Below are 16,660 nucleotides of genomic sequence, written 5' to 3'. Positions count from 1 at the left end.
AAGTCTTTGAACCCAGTGGTGGTGTAAGCATCTCAGTGCTGGCAGGGGTCTTCACGCGGCTTCTTCAGCATCCACGGCTGCGTCAGGGTAGGTCCATGTAGCTTCTCCTCAGGGATATCTCACAGGAAGTGTTGCCAGCTGAGGCAGAGCACTATCTAAGGCAGCTGCACACTGGTCCGACCATCATAGAGCAAGAGGCAAGAGAACTAGAAAGGCAAGGCTCACTGAGCCATTTTACCTCTCTCCACCCTTCAATTAATCCCACATGTTTTCATTGGCCAGGTTGGCACAATAAACCTTCACTATCACAGGTAGGATTGACATCTTTATAATATTGTCTCTTCTGATCCACAAGCATGGAATATTCTTCCATTTATGAAGGTCCCTTTGGGTTTATGGTAATAATGTTCTGTAATTTTCCTCATACTGATCTTTTGGTTGTTTGGTTAGGTTTTTTCCTAGATATCTCAAGTTTTGCTTAATTATTGTAAAAGGTACTATCTTCTTGATCTCACTTTCTGTAATCCCATCAGTTTATATACAGCAATCCAATTGATTTCTGCTTGTTGATCTTGTATCCTGTCACTCTAACATATCTATCACTTCCCGCACTCCTATTGTGGAGTCTTTGTGATTCTCAACAAAGAAAATAATATCATCTGCAAATAATGATAGTTTCGCTTCTTCTTTTCCTAGATGAATATGTCCTTCAGTTGCCTTATATTATTAGCTAGGACCTCAAAGATGATGTTGAATAAAAGTAGTGACAAGGCATCATTGTCTGGTCCCCTTTTTCAGTGGGAATGTTTGTTTTCATCTTTTCTCCATTGATTGTGATGCTGGCTGTTGGTTTTCATATATAGCTTGTACGTTATTTCGGTAGTTTCCTTCAAATCCTATCTTCCTGAGTGTCTCAATTAGGAATGGGTGTTGAATACTGTCAAATGCATTATCTGCATCTAATGATATTATCATGTGGTCCTTGTCCTTTTTTTTTTTGTCAGTGTGATGGATAATGTTGATGGATTTGGGGATGTTGAGCCATCCCTGCATTGCTCGTATGAATCCCAATTTTACTTGGTAAGGGTGAATTATTAATTTGATATACTTTTGCATTCTATTGACCAAACTTTTGTTAAGGATGTTAAAAATGTTCATTAGAGATATTGATCTATTTTTCTCTATTCTTGTGTGATCTTTGCTAGGACTTGGCATTAGTGTTATACTAGCTTCATAGAGTGTTTGGGAATTTACTGTCCGTTTCTATGCTCTGGAAGAGCTTGCGTAGAATTGGTGTCAGCTCTTCCTTGAGTGCTTGGTAGGACTCTTCTGTGAAGCCATCTGGACCAGAACTTACTTTGTTGGTATTTCCTTGATAACCTTATTTCTTTATTATTTTGCTATGGGTCTGTTCAGGTTCTTAAAGTCTATATGACATAATCTGTAGATGGTTTGATTTTCCAAGTATTGGTCCATGTGCTGCAGTTACATAATCTCCTGTCAACTTGGGCAAAGGAGTGGAGTCTAGCCTGTCAATTAGGTCACAGCTTGATGACCGCGTTTGAGGCACGATGTAGATACATAGCTCACTGGAGGCCATACCCACTCTCTCTGACTTCCCTTTCCTGCTGCTGAGACATTCAGAGAGCTGGAAGAGACACGTGGATACCTGTACAAGTGTTGAGATGCTCCCACTGCCACAGGATCCACAAGACCTTCTGCCTACTGGCCAGTCATCTTCTTGAATTCAACACCCATGCATGTGCTGCGTGAGTCCAAAGGATTTATGGACTAGTATCAGACATATGGGCTAATATTGGACTTATGGACTTGATGTGGACTGGGCTGGGATGTTTTCTCAATATACAATTGCTATTTGATATCAAGCTCTTTCTTAGAAACATGTGAGTGTCTACGAATTTGCTTCTCTAGTTGTGGTAGTTACATAATCTGGTGCCAACTTGAGACTATTAAGAGTGAAGGGGTGGAGTTTATAGTCTGTCAATCAGGCCACTGCTTGATGATCTCATTTGTAGGCACTACGGATATAAATAGCTCGCTAGAAGTGAGACACACACATTCTCTGCTTTGTATTCCTGATGACAAGACACATGGAATACTATAGAGCCCTGGAACTGGAGGAGCCACATGGAGACCCATGCCAATGCTAAGATGCTTCCACCACCATTGGATCCACAAGACTTTCCACCCACTGGCCTGTGATCTGTGAGTCTGATGAAGAATTTATAGACTAATAACAGACAAATGGGTTAATATCAGATTTATGGACTTAACCTAGACTGGGCTGGGATGTTTTCTTAATGTACAATTGGTCTTTGATAGAAGTCTCTCTTACACACATATTGGTGTCTCTGGGTTTGTTTCTCTGGTCAACCCAGACTAATACACCATGTCTTCTAAGTTGTTGTATTCATTGGAGTACAGACCTTCATAGTACTGTGTAAGTAGTCTTTTAATTTCATTATGAGGATCCATTGTAATTTCCTCTGTTTCATCCCTCATCATAGATATTGATATCTGCTCCTTCTTATCTTTTGTTAGATTTGCCAACAGATTGTTGATTCTGTTAAGCCTTTGGAAGAACCAGCTTTTTACTGCATTGTTTTATCCCATTCTTTTCTTTTTTTCCACTTGTTTATCTTCACCCTGATTTTTGTAATTTCTTTTCTTTTGCCATTAGAAGGAATATTCTGCTGGCTCTGTTCCAACCACTGAAGGTTTTGTGATAGAGTATCGACCCAAAGTCTCTCTTCTTTCTTCATAAATGCATTTATCACTATCAAGCATCTCTGATAACTACCTTAGCTGTAACCCATATGTTTAGGTATGTTGTATTCTCATTACCATGAGTTTGTAGAAACTTCCTAATTTCACCTACAATTTGGGCAAGTAACCACTCCTTTTGAAGAAGAAATTCATTCCTCCTCAGAGTATTTGCCCTTGTTTTTTAATCTTTCTTTTGTTGATTTCCAGCTTTGTGGTCTAGTGTTCAGAGAAGGAAGTCTGAGTGACATCTGTAAGTTTGAATTTACTCAAGCTCAAATGGCGCCCATGTGGCCTATTCTTAATACGTACCATGTGCACTTGAAAAGAATGTGAATTTTTTTTGCATTTGGGTGGAGAGCTTTGATATGTCTATCAGGTTGGGTTGTCTATGGCAGAGCTTAGTTCTGTAGTCTTCTTGTTGGGCTTCTTTCCCATTTGTCTGTCTTTTCCAGAGCGTGCTTTATTGAAGTCTCCTACTATGTCCGTTGATCCTGTGATTTCTCTTTTCATCTTTTGAAGGAATTTATCGATGAATTTCGCCAGTCTCTCGTTGGGCACATATAAGTTTATTATGCTTCCTGGCTCTTGGTCCACTGATCCGTTAAGCATTACATAGTTCAGTCTAATTGGTGTCCTCTTTGCTTTCTGGGTGAATGTCTGACTCTCATTCATTAAATAGTGGAAGTTTTCCCAGGAATTCCCTTGCTTTATTTGCTATTGCTTTCTTCGTAGTGTCTTTTTTGCTATCCCAATTATTCAAATAATGTTCCTATTCACAGCATCTCTCATTGTTCTCAGTTTTCTTTGCCTTCCTTGATTATCTTGTTTGATTGCTTTTCCCATTTGTTGAATTCGGCTTGGTTATCTTCCAGGTCACTTATATGGTTCTCCGCTTCTTCCATACTGTTGTTGAGGTCTCTTACCATATTCTTTTATTGTATTACATCATCCCTTAACTCTTGAATTTCCCTTTGGTAGGTGGACTCTGTCCTCGCTATTATTTCTTCTTTTTTTTTCGCATTGATTCCCTCATATCCTGTATGACTCTAAGCAGCACTCTGAAGATGTCTTTCTATGACAGTTCAAAGTCTGTTTCTTCTATGTACATCATTAGGTTCAGGTCTTCCTCAGACATTGTGTCTTGTTTATCTTGCTTTCTTGTACTGGCTGCTTATGTAGGTTGCTGTCTGAGTGGCATTTTAGTGGAGCTTGGTGCCATTTTCCTGGAGCCAAGGAGCCCTGTGTTTTCTGTCTTAGAGTCTTGTATGAATAGCTCTAAGGACTACGTGGAGCCAGCTGTGCTGCTAGTTTGAGCTGTATCTCTGTCTCACTGGGGTTGATTTTCTCCCTAGACATCCAGGGTTATCTATTTAGAGGGCAGCATGGGTGGCACTCTCAGGCAGTACAGGCTGGGCAGTTGTGGGTATTGAGGGTGGTGCTGGGGAGGCTGATCACACATAAGCACAGGCCAGCACTCATGAATCACAGGGGTGCAGGGAGCATCTCAGCAGATTTGTGCGCAGGCTGATCACAGGTGCCAGTCATGCAGAACAAAGCTGTCTGACCATGAGCAGCAGGTGTCATTGGGCAGGCCAATTGCATACTGGTGAACTGGCTATCATGGGCCACATCAGGGAGCCACTCAGGGTTACCCATTCACAGGCTGGTCAAAGGTGCCAGTCTTGTGCAGCAGCACCAGGCTGATTGTGAGCAGTGGGGGTGGCACTGGGCAGGCTGATTCCACACAGACTGGTGTTACTGGCCCAGGTGGGTGTGGAAGCCACCCAAAAGACCTGTGCATAGGCTGGCCAGAGGCATGCGTCAGGTCGATTGCACACAAGCTACTGGCATTCAGGGTCCACAGCAGGGGCAGAAGTCTTCTGGGGACCCTGTGCACATACTGTTTGCAAGCACTCGTCAAGCTGATTGCAAGGCCTGATGATCAGGGTCTTAGGTGGGAAAGGTTTCCACTCAGGAGACCTCACAGGCACTGGTCAGGCCAATTGCACTCAGGTGAACCAGTGCTCAGTGGACCCACACCCAGGATGTGCAGGAGCTGGTCAGGCCAATTGCAAGGCCAAGCATTCATGGTGGGAAATGGATCCACTCAGAGAACCTGTGCACAAGCCAATCACAGACCAGCTGAAAGCACTGGGATTACAACATGTATGGGGGTGGGGGTGGGAATCACAGGGGAACAGGGTGTACAGGGGTCTCTGGGGCTGGGGAGAGCCAGGGAGCACCAGTGTGTACTGCAGTGCCAGGAAACAACAGGAACTTTGGTGTACAGTTCTCCAGTGCAGGAAAAATCCCAGGGGGACACATGATGATGGGAAAACCACTATAAGGTCCCTAGAGTGTTGCAAGAACAGGGATAGGTTAGAATCCCCCGAGTTGGCCCCCTGCAGCTGAAAATCCAGTGATTACTCACATGGACTTCTGGACACTTGTCCTTACATGGATGCCATCTTCCCTAGAAGTCCAAAACTGTAACTACTACACTCCTGACTGTCTATAGGATATACGTAATAAATCTATCTTTCACGATATTATTAACTTTTATCTTGTCCTCTCTTTTTACTCTGCTAATCTGACTAGAAGGTAATCTACTTGATTTTTATTGAAGAAAAGCCTTAAGTTTAATGATTTTATCTATTGCTACTTGGTTCTTAATTTATTACAGCTCTTGTTTTTATTTCTCATTTTCATATTGCATGCTCATTATTTAAGGAGCCCTGGTGGTCTAGTGGCTACTTGGTGGGCTGCGAGCCACATGGTAATCAGTTTGAAACTACCAGTCGCTACAGTGGAGAAAAACTGGAGTTTCTACTCCTGTAAACAGTTACAGTCTTGGAAGACATCAGGGGGTTGCTATGAGTCAGGACTGAATTGATGGGAATGAGGTTGAGGTCTTTTTGGTTCTTTATTTAACTTGATCATTTTAGTCTGTCCTTTTTAGGTGAAAACTGGTATCACTGATTTAAGTACTTTGGTTTCCTCATCAGGTTAGATACAGATTTGTAAATATATATCAATTTCCCCATAAAGACTATTTTAGCTTCATCCCACACTTTGGGTATGTTTTATTTTTCTTCAGTTAAAATATTTTCTAATTACCTTATGCCATCTAATTACATTAATGGCTTATTTACACATATTTGGCTTTATCTCTAAATATTTGTTGTATTTATCCACTATTTTTTTTTGTTATCAATCTCTAGTTTAATTTGGTTGCAGTCCAAGGATACCCCTCAGGTTTCAATCCTATTAAAATCATTTAATATACTTATTTTGCTTCCCTTCTGTTTATGTGAACAACAAGGTTTAAGTGGAACTGGGTTCAGGAGGTCTTTCTTTTATTGAATCCCTAAGGAAGCCTGCAAACTAAAATATCATGATACACAGTACACTATTGATTTAATAGTAATGAAATATGAGGAAAACATCACGTGTTTAAAATGTTTGTGGTATACTGTCCAAAACAAATAGATAATTATGCATTTTGAAACAGGTAAGAATATCAGTAGGGGCATGTAACATTAACTGTTCAGCTCCAAATGACTAAATTGGCAGCATTAATCAACTCTAGGAAGGGACAATTCCAAGATTATAATGGGCTCAATATTGCTATTTAAAGTAATGAAGCATTTTCTGTTTCCTGGAAGCCTTTCAAAAAATGATCTCCTCTGCAGGTCAGGTATAGATTTGCAACAAAGTGGAAAACATATTCCAGGATAAGACAACTGATCCCCAAGGAACAGCTGACTTAACTTTTCTGAATAAATCTTGATCTGACAGATCTGGATTCCTCAGAATGCTGTTATCAACATCCTCAAGCTTTTCTTCACCTTGACAAACCCTTCCCATCATGTTTACTGAACACTATTTAGAGGGGAGTCTCTCTATTAAAAGTGATATCAGGTCTGCCCAGTATTACTAAGAACTACAAATAGGTGAAGTTTAAAATATTTGGGGCAGCATATGAAGTACTAGTTATAATGGTCCACATCCTGAGATTTAATCTTGTTGTATTTCAAGCAAGTTACTTAAATGTTTGCCTTATTTTAGTTTTCTTTAAAATTGGGTAACAGTAATATTACTTACCTTGTAGAATTGTTAAATTAGCAAAGTGCTTACAAAGGCTAGGCACCCAGGAAGCACTGAAGCCCAAGTATTATTATAACCATTGCTGCTATGCAACTAAGTTTTCCTCTGGTATAAAAATGAACGTTTTGCTCACTTTTTCATCTTGTAAGTGAAGTTTCTGTTCACAAACAGCTCTTACAGTATGAAGAGGAAGAGGAAACAAACGTATCTCTAGTGCTTGACTCTTTAAAATTTAATCTCAGAATGTGAACCATCATAACTAGCACTTCATATGCTTTGCAAAATATCTTAAACTTCACCTATTTGTAGTTCCTAATAATACTGTGAAGACTTGATATCACTGTTTATTAACCAAGTATAAAAATCCAAAAAATCTTCCAGAGTAATGCATTTTTAACAATTAGAACATTACCGAATGGCAGAGAGCCCCAAATCCTAGAGCTTATGATAGTCAAGCCCGTGGTCTTTCAACTATGGGAGGTAAGCGATTTTAAGACCGCTTGGAATAACTTAAAGCATTTTTATAATTAGTATTCACAAAAAACCACACTTTATTTAGACTCCTTTAGTTTTTGTGCTTGTTTGTTTTCTCTTTTTCTTTTAACCAAATACCCATCTTGCTAGTCTAGGATCCCGCCCAAGACACTGCCTTACAGTAGCCATCACGTCTCCTAACACTCCTCTTGGCTGTGACTGTCTTTAAGACTTTGGTTTACATGACTTTGCTGGTTCGCTGTTTCAGAGGCCTGATGGCCCAATGTATGACCTGTTGGGTTGCTCACTTTGGGATCAGTAGTTGGAATCCACCCACTGCTCTGCTCCTGCAAAGATTTACAGACTCAGAAACCTGAATTGTCTGAGTCTGTTCTGCTCTCCGGGGTCACTATGGGACGGAGTTGATGAAATGGCTATGTCTTTTTTGTTGTTCTTTCTTTAAACTTTGGAGCCTGTCTGGAAAGCATCAGACCGCTAACTGCCAGGCTGTCAGTTCACATCTACCAGCCTCTCCACAGGAATAAGATGAGACAATCTTCTCCTGTAAAGATCTCAAGCCAATAGGTGGAAATTGGTTCTTGGTGGTTAGGTATTTTGTCCTTCACTGGGATTTGACTCCTGTCTTTTGTCATGATTAGACTGGACTATGACTTTTTGGCTACCACCTGGCTATCAGTTGGTCGTAGTGTGGTGGCTTGTGTGTTGCTGTGATCCTGAGCGCTCTATGACTCGTATTTCAAACACCAGCAGGGTCGCCCAATATGGACTGGTTTCTGTGCAAGGAGCTTCCTAAGAACTGACTATGAAGACAGAATAGGCCACGGCTTTGGAGAAATTAGTCCCTGAAAACCTTATGCATCACATGGAAACAGGGTCAGGTACAGGCCTAATGAATAGAAGCAGAACATCTCAGAGATCGCACCAGGGGATGGATTCCCTCAGGCTGACGGAACTGAAACTATGATGGCAGAGGAGCTGCTTTTCCAAGGTCGAGTTAATCATGGTGACATGAATGGAGCAAAGCCTTGTGACCTTCATTTGCTGATGGGGTACAACTTAAAATGAGAAAAAATGGCTGTAGATATTAATTAGTAACCATAACTTGTAAAGTAGGATGCATGCATCTAGGAAAATTGGAAATTGTCAAAAATGAAGTGGAACACTTCATTTCAAGCGAAGATAAATAGCTTAGGCACTAGTGAGCTGAAATGGACTGATATTGTTCATCTTGAATCATATGGCTTACTGTGCTGGGAATAACACTATCAGAAGGAATGGCATTGCATTCAGCATCAAAAAGGCCATTTTAAGATCTATCTTGAAATACAATGCTGTCCGTGATAAGATTATATCAACCCACTTTCAAGAAAATCTAATCAGTACAACCATTACTAAAATTTATGCACGGACCACCAATGCTAATGATGAAGAAACTGAAGAATTCTCCCAATATCTTCTGTATGAAATTGATCAAATATGAAATCAAGGTGAATTGATAATTACTGACCTTAGGAATGAATGAACAAGTTGGAAAAAAAAGAGGGAGAAACAGTAGATGCAAAATATGATCGTGGTGACTGAAACAAAGCTGGAGATTTCATTATAGAATTTTTCAAAAACAATGACTTCTTCAGAGCAAATACCTTTTTCCAACAACACAAATGGTAACTGTACGGAACACACATAAATTACATTAACTACATCCGAGGGAATAGAGGACAGAGAAGCTCTACATCAGCAGGTACAACCAGGCCAGGAGATGACTGTGAAACACACATCTTTGAGTCTATAGCACCTGAATGTTGAGAGCGTCTCAAGAACAGATGCCTTGAACATGGATGAAAGAAGCCTGATGAGCTGTGGGAAGATATCAAAGACACCACTCACGAATAAAGCAAGCCATTTAAAAGATCGGAAAGAAAGAAAAGTCCAAAGTGAGTATCAGAGGAGACTCTGAAACTTGCTCTTGATGGTAGAATAGCTAAGGCGAATGAAAGAAATGATCACGTAAAAGAGCACAACAGAAAATGTCAAAGGGCAGCTCAAGAAGACACAGTAAAATATACTGAAATGTGCAAAGACCTAGAGTTAGAAAAGCAAAAAGAAAGAAGATACTCAGCATATTTTAAACTGAAAGAACTCAAGAAAGACATCAACCCTTGAGTTGCAATCTTGGAAGAGGCTATGGGAAAATTATTGAATTATTCAGGAAGCATTAAAAGAAGATAGAATACATGGAGTCACTGCACCAAAACAAAGTAGTTGATATTCTACCATTTCCGCAGGCAGCATATGAGCAAGAACCAATGGTGCTACAGAAGAAATTCAAACTGCACTTAATGTGTTAGCCAAAAACAAGGTTCCAGGAATGCTAGAATACCAAATGAAATACTTCAACAAGCTGATGAAGCACTGGAAGCACTCACTAGTCTATGCCAGTAAATTTGGAAGGTAGTTACTTGACCAACTGACTATAAGAAATACATATTTGTAGCCATTTCAAAGAAAGGTGACCCAAAATAATGCTCAAATTATAGAACAATACTTTGATATCACATACAAATAAAGTTTGCTGAAGATCATCCCACAAGGATTGCAGCAGTACGCTGGCGTGGAGATGCCAGTGATTCACGCTGGATTCAGAAAAGGATGTGGAACAAGGGATTCATTGCTGATGTCAGATGGATATTTGTTTAAAGCAGAGAATACCAGGATGATGTTTATTTGTGTTTCATTGGCTATACCCAGGCATTTGTTTGTGTGGAGCATAGCACACTACGGATAGCCTTGAGAAGGATGGGAATTCCAGAACACTTCATTGTGTCATGCAGGATTTGTACATCGATCAAGAGGTAGTTGTGAGAATAGAAAAAGGGAATGCTGCTTGGTTAAAAATCAGGAAAGGTGTGTGTCAGGATTGTATCCTCTCACCACACTTACTCAATCTGTATGCTGAGAAAATCATCATATGATATGAAGAAGAATGTGGTATAAGAATTGGAGGGAGGCTTTTAATAACTCTCTTTTTAAAAAGTTTTATTGGCATATATTGCACATATCATACAATTCAATCGTTAACTCATACTAAAAAGAGTTGTGCAATCATTGCCACAATTTTAAAACAATTACTTCTTTCTTATACTCATTTTCATCAGCTTCTCCTTCTCCCCAACCTTCCCTGAATTACCTTCCAAGAAGTCATCAATGCAGTCCCTGTCTCTATAGTTCTACCATCCTGGTTTTCATGTACAGAAAAACACAGAAAACAAAATACAGAGAAACAAAACAAAAATAACTACTACACTCTACAAGATAGCAAGGTTATCAATATTCTTAGTCTATGGTCAGAGGGGACTCAGTGGGAGTTTAATCCATGTATGGACCCTGTGAATATATTTGGGGTTCCCCTTGTCACTCATAGCCTTCAAAAAAGTGGGTATTTACAATTTAGTTCTGATAGCATTCCCTCATTGGCGTTTGAATTTTATCCTTCACAATCTTTGGGTCCTACAAGCGGTTATTGTTTCTTTCATGTGGGCACAGTTGACACCTCACTTCGCTTGTTTTAAGACAAGGCCTTTAAGATCCCAGACGCTATTTTTCTAATAGCTGGGAACTAGCTAGTTTCTTTGCCACACTTTGCTATCGCACACACATCTCCAGGGCTCCCTTCATGAGAGTGAGTATCAAGCAGGTCCATGTCATAAGAACAAATTATTCTCAGATTGGGGATAGAATTAGTGTGAGCCCAAATCTCATTTATATATCTAAGGTTTATAAATGCCACTGATTTACTTCGGAGACATTATTACTTTATGTGAGAAAACATCAGCAATCATCCTCCTGGGCATAAGGTAATTCTATTGATAGGGTTATTAATTTAGTCAATGCTATAGAATTTAAAACACTGTTGAGAAAAGAACATTATACTAGTGTAGGCTGGCTTCAAAACTGCAATCCATGAATTGTTGATTTGTGCAGATTAAATTCTTAAGTGACTGGACACTATTTACACACACAATGGGGGTTGGCGATAGAATGAACCTTTCAATAACATTCCTTCCTAACAGTAGAAACATGCCTTCCAGAGTCATACATGTCATAATAAAACAAGGGGAGCAGTACAATGGTAAGTATATGATGACTCCAGTCACCTTTCACTGGGCTCTCTCCAGACAAGAGACCAGCCGCAAAGTGCATCCATTGCCAGTTCTATCCCCTTGGGAAAGCAGCCACCAGATTCTGAAACACTAGGAAGCTTTAGCCTTAAGACCTAGGGCTGTTGAGTTTGAGATAAAACTCTCTTCACTGAGTGAGGTTTCTCACTAAATCCTTCTGGTGTGGCCTGTGGAGGATGGTGTACACCTTTAAAGAACAGAGTCTGAGGACCCAGTAGGATATAACACGTGGCCAGGGTCATCAAGGGCTGGAAAGCAATTAGGTCAAAAGAGTCCCATTAGGAACCTAGTTCTGGGGAAATTGTCCCCTTGAGTTCTATATAAGTATTGTTAAACGTTTTTTTTTTTTTTTTTTCTCTATGAGAGGTTGCTCCTTCCTATTTACCCACGAACAGAAAAGTAATTGCCTCCTTCAAGACCTGTATGACCCTTCCCCCTTTCCCAATATTGACTTGAATTTCCCATAAGATTCACTTATCACTCTTATAGGAGTGTCTGTTAATTTGGGCTGATCTCAGCACAATGGTAATAACTGAACAGCCCTCTCCCTCTTCTCACATTCCAAAATACTAACTCCAGCTGCAGCGAGGTTACCTCTGTTTCAGTGGGTTTTAAGATATAGCTGTAGAGGCATGATACATGATTCATGGATACAAGACAGGGTCTTTCCCTTTATTAATAATACCCTTTGACAGGCACATGGTACAACCTTGCAGGTGGAGATCAAGCAAAATTGCAGTCCTCAGTATGGATTAGAAGTCAATGAAAATAAAACAAAATCCCCACAACTGGATCAATAAGTTACATTATGATAAACAGGCAAAAAAAGATGGAATTTATCAAGGAGTGCATCTTGCTTGGACCACAGTCATAGTAAATGGAGAAAAGATTGAAGTTGTCAAGGATTTTGTCTTGCTTAGATCCACAATCAATGCCTAGGGAAGCAGTAGTCAGATCAAAAGATGCATTGCATTGGGTCCGCTGCCCAAGACCTCTTTAGAGTACTGAAAGCAAGGATGTTACTTTGAGGACTAAGGTGTGCCTGACCCAAGTCACAATATTTTCATTTGCCTCCTATGCATGTGAACGTTAGACATTGAATAAGGAAGACTGGAGAAGAATGCATGCATTTGAATTGTGGTGCTGGAGAAGAATGTTGGAAAGTACCATGGACTGCTGAAAGGACAAACTGATCTTGTCCTGGAAGAAGTACAGCTAGAGTCCTCCTTAGGGGCAAGGAGGGAATGTTTGCATCTTATACACTTTGGACCTGTTGTCAGGAGAGACCAGTCTCTGGAGAAGGACATCAAGCTTGATGAAGTAGGGAGGCAGTGAAAAAGAGGAAGGCTCTCAAAGAGATGGATTGACACAGTTTTTGCAACAATGTTTGCCAGCATAGAAAGACTTGTGAGAATGGTGCAGGATTGGGCAGAGTTTTGTTCTGTTTTGCTTCCAGGGTCACTGTGTGTTGGAACTGACTCAAGGGTACCTAGCAACAGAAACACTATGGAAAGACTTGGGACGAGAAGAACACAAATAAAAGAACTCTTACTCTCAGTCTGTGTGCATTGTGAGGATGCACAAAGCAACACTAAAATGGTCTTTCCAGAGATACTTACAAAGGATTCAAATTAAAGCAAAATAATAAAATAACGACCAAGGTTGTCTTTGCAAAAACACAGTTAATTACAGATATGTCAATTGACTCTTCAGTATATATTGAAAATTGCTTAATGAAAAAAGTCTCCTGTTTTCTACCTTTTATGAAAATGTGAAATTATGATTCTTTTTAACCTACCACAGTGATGGTATAAAGTGGAAACATATTTTACCTTCCTACTTTCCTTTCCTAACTGGCCAGAATCCAGTGACTTCTAATTTTCTCCTTGGACCATATGCAGAACGTGGCTGTTTGTCTCATGTGGTCCTTCCTCCATGCCTCGTCCCCAGTGCACTATCGGACTTCCTTGTACAATGGCTAGAATGGAGATATGACCAGTCGTGCTCAGAGAGCACTCAAGTGCCCAGAGAATGGGGAACACCCAAAAGCACCAGGAAGACATCCTTTCCAGAGATTTCTCCAAATTCTGTCCTCTTTGAATATTGTTATTTTCTGTCTCTTAGGAGGCAGAGTTGGGATGCTCAGGTTCTGCCCAGACAGAAAGCCGAAAGCCTCCGTGTCTTCAAAGCAGATGCTCACATGCTATTTTTGTTCTGGGGCCAAGGGTGTAGTCCTCCAGAGGTACCTGAATGAATTGTGTTTGCAAGAGCTAAGCCTCTGGATAATTAGAGGGGAGTCCCACGCACAACCAGCCCATGAAAAAGGCGGTCCTTGGGCTCTTTCTGCAGGACGCACTTTACTTCCAGGAAAGTTGATGTCTTTGAGGAGCAGGGTGACTTCTCTTTCTGCTCTTGTGGCTAGTTCTGGTTCGTCAACAAAAATTCTATGAAAACAATGGTCCCTGATGAGATACTGCCCTTTTTACTTCTTCACAGCCCTGATTTCTAGAGCAGAAGACTTATTTAGTATGCAAATTAAATTCATTCATGTTGCCATGCATTCATCATTCTCTCAATCAATATTTGGGGGTGGGGGCGCCTGCGTTATGATGGCCAGGTTTCTAGTGGCTGACAATTCTTACTCAAAAAGATCAGTAGGAGAAAATCATATGAAATTGATTAAGTATACTAAGGATAAAAACAGAGAACTGGCAATGGGCACTTAAAAATAGGGTTTGGGGTAGAAGAAATGAAAATGTATGGCTAACATGAGTTATACAATCCCAAGTGTCTTCAAGCTTCATATCTTTAATTTATAGGATGTCAAGGCATGCAGCAAAGCAGAAGAGATCAGTATTTTCCAATTGTACACAAAAAGGGATTTCTGCCAAATATCAGGTGTTGGTTTACATCTTTCTCCAAGTTTTAGCAAAATCATAGACACCGAAGAAAGAGTAGAAGGGCATACCTATATATGTAAATTGAAACCATGACACTCTTTTGTAGTTTTAGTGAAAGCTCATTAATTCCTATTCCACTGAAAATGAAATGGAGATACTTTTTACAGAAGATGAATTATACATTAAAGAAAAAGGATAATCAAATGATGAGGTAAATTCTTTAGGGTATAAGGATGGTTCTGAAGTACATCAGAATATCTTTTAAATATTACCATTTTGAAAAGAATAAGACACCAAGGGTTGGACTCCGGGACCATTCTTCTGATCATGGTCAACAGGAGTGTGAAAGGGGAGGAAAGCCAAGAACCAGACCAAACTTACTGCCATCAGTCAGTGCCAACTCATCGCGACTCTAGAGCAGGGTATCAAACTCGATTCAAACGCGGGCCATCTGGTGCAACAGGCAAGAGTCACGCGGTCCGCAACACACTTACAAATTTTGTTAAATTTATACTTTGAAGTGAGGATTCAGGAATTTGGATAGGGTAATTAAAACACTATATACTTGCTTTTATTTAAACATGTATCTTATTTAATGCATTTATAAAACTAAAACTATTCTTTTTTACCCGAAACTTGCCAGCACTTTCCTCCTACTAGTTTTCACTTACCTCTTATGTTGTGACCAGAAAATATAACAAAGTAATGAATAAAAAACACACATGTTGGACAGCTGACAAACGTGATGCACAATCATAATGGCTTCCCTCTAAAAATGTTAACTAGCGCTGCCGCTAGGTATGATTCATCACAGCACAACCCAGAGTGCTCTTTTTAACCTTTTCGCTATTGGGATCTGTTTATATTACGTGACACTGAGAGTGGCAGGCAGATTGCTTCTAAACGTCGCCGGAACTGAGTCAGTGTGTTTATACATGTCCACAGGTCCCCAGGAAAGGCACTGGGACATGTGTATACTTGTCTTCCCTAGTTAAAGGGTTACCGAGGGAATTGTGTGTATGGTATTGCCTCGATCTCCCCTGAGCGCTATTTGCTTCATAACAATTTTTTCTATTTTCATTTTATTTCAGAGCATCGCGGGACACAAAAAATTACCTCAAGGGCTGCCAGTTTGACACACCTGCCCTATAGGATAGGGCAGAACTGCCTCAGTGAGTTTTTGAGATTGTAACTCTTTATGGGAGTAGAAAGTCCTGGATCCTGCAGAGCAGTTAGTGGTGGTTTTGAACTACTGCCCTTGTGGCTCACAGCCCAACTTGTAACCACTTTGCTCCCAGGGTTCCTGAATGGGGAGGAAAGAAACCAGAAATACACAAACTTAAGAGGAGTTGCAATAGGTTACCATGAGGCAATCAGAACTGTGCCGAGGTAGTAACAGAATAGGAAATAACAGGATGTTCGGAAACATTTTCTTTTCTAATTTTCTTTCTTTCTTTTGTAACTTTTCATTGTACATTGGTAGGTGGTTTACAGAGCCGGTCGTCATTTTCCACTCAACAATTGATATGCATTTTGTTTCATCTCATTCACTGCAATTCCCTAAAATGCAACACTTCCGGTGCTTCCTCTTTCCATTCTTCCTTCTTTCCGACTCTTCTGAACTTTGCTCTTAAGTAAACACGACTCTTTTGATCTCAAAGGGTTGATTCTTCTAAGGTGTCCATACTTCACTAGTGTAACTTCTCCTCCTATAGACCTGCCTTTCGTTTGGCTGCAAGCTGAGTGATGGGGGTGAGTCCAGTCCAAACAAAGCACCCTAGAACGTCTATGGTCCGTACCTGCTAAGCCTCTCAGATGGCTCCCAACGATGCTTGCCTCTTCCTAATCATTTCTGAGTACACCCATCCTTCAGTGTGGGCTGGGGCTGGCGATTTGGTTCTAATGAACGGAATTCAGCAGAAGCGATGAACTATCACATTGAAGTCAGATTGGAAAAGAGGCTGATTTTCATCTTAATGATGCTCTTTCTCTTCCTGGCTCTTTTCATGTACTCACTCCGCCGAAGCAAGGCGCCATGATATCAACCGTCTTCACAGATTAGGGCCTGCGATCAACATCCCGAGGAGAGCTGAGTGCAGTGAGTAGCCCCAAGAGTGAGCTGGGAAGCGGCAAAACCCTTATTGAGCCCAAGACGCCATCAGCCCGTGCTGACCACGTGACACTCCCTGGGTG

Source organism: Echinops telfairi, unplaced genomic scaffold (assembly GCF_000313985.2).
Source record: "Echinops telfairi isolate 266 unplaced genomic scaffold, ASM31398v2 ScPeMD7_7458;HRSCAF=8496, whole genome shotgun sequence".
In the NCBI taxonomy this organism is placed as follows: Eukaryota; Metazoa; Chordata; class Mammalia; order Afrosoricida; family Tenrecidae; genus Echinops; species Echinops telfairi.
The sequence above is the reverse complement of the archived record's forward strand: the minus strand, read 5'-3'. Positions refer to the sequence as shown.